The sequence below is a fragment of the Corvus moneduloides genome, chromosome 30 (genome assembly GCF_009650955.1).
Source record: "Corvus moneduloides isolate bCorMon1 chromosome 30, bCorMon1.pri, whole genome shotgun sequence".
NCBI classification, from domain to species: Eukaryota; Metazoa; Chordata; class Aves; order Passeriformes; family Corvidae; genus Corvus; species Corvus moneduloides.
The window spans coordinates 658,425-659,810 of NC_045505.1; positions in this window are offsets into that span (position 1 = coordinate 658,425).

Below are 1,386 nucleotides of genomic sequence, written 5' to 3' on the forward strand. Positions count from 1 at the left end.
CCTGGACTGGGGGGGCTGTTCCTTGCTGGGGAGGGGGGAGGCAGCGTGTGAGGCTACCCCAACACCCCACAGCACGGGGGTCTCTCCAACCCTGGAGGTGCTGTTGGGCCGAGCCCCCTCCTCATGTGGCTGAGCACCCTAGGGGCCTCACTGGGACCCCTGGGGGGTTCTTCAGCCCTATCCCCCCTCCATTTCTCTCCCTGAAAAATGTTTGCGAGCCTGTGGGGGGGCTCTGGCTGCGGTTCCCCTTGTGGCTTATCTCCACCCAGTCGGGCTAATTATTGCTAATTACCCAATTATGGTGGTAAAGAGGAGCAGGAGCTGCTGGGGGGCAGGAAGTGGGGTGCTGGGGCCAGGGTAGTGCAGCCTGGGGGCTAAGGGGGGGCTGCACCCCCTCAACAGCCCTCCCACATCTCTGGGTCTGGGGGTTTGAGCTCCCGGGGGCCCAGGGTCCGCCCCTCCCCCGGGGCTGTGGGGTCCTGATCGGGGGTCCCGGGGTTCAGGGGCCGATGTGGGCCCGCAGCGGGAGGGGTACCGGCCCCGTGTACTCCTTAGGGTCTGGGGTCGAGGGGTGCGTGTGGGGCTCGCAGTGACCGTGCGGTGGGGAGCACGACCGGCTGCTCCGGGGATACCGGAACCGGGCACGCGTGGTGCAGCACCGTGGCTCAGCAGCAGCACGCGGTGGCCGTGCGCGGGGACCGGGATCGGACTCGACGGCTGCTACCGGGGGGGACCCCAGGACCGGGCATGGCGGCTGCTACCGGGGCTTCGAGAACCGGATGCAGCGGCTGCTCCACGGACACCGGGACCGGGGGCACCGGGACCGGACACAGCAGCTGTTCCGGATACATCGGGACCGCTCCCCGGTGGCTGCTACGGGCGACCTTGGGACCGGACACAGTGGTTGCCAACAGAGAGACACCAGCCCGGGACACGGTGGGCGGTCCCGGCGGCTGCTCGGGCGACCCCATCCCGGAGCCCACCCTCCCTTCCTCTAACCCCGTGGCCGTGCCGAATGCCTCCCTCTGTCCACCCTCGGGGCCGCCCCGGTGCCGGTCCCGGGAGGGGGCGTGGCCTCCCGCCGCCGGCCCCGCCCCCTCGGTGCCCACGTGCGCTCCCGCCCCGGCGCCGCCGGGGTTAAGCGCGGCGGAGGGATCTTCCCCCCCCGCCCCGCCCGGCAGCGTGCGCTGCGGCCGCGCGCGCGCCGTCACACCCCCCGCACCCCCCCCCCCCCGCGGCCGCAGCGCCCGCCCGCCGCGCACCGTCTCCCTCCGCCCGCAGCCCCCGCCGCCCAAAGTAGTGCGGGAGCGGCGGCGCCCCCCGGTCCGCGGCTCCCCCCTAGGACCCAGCGCGGCGGCGGCCCCGGCGGGGCGGGCGGGGCGGGGC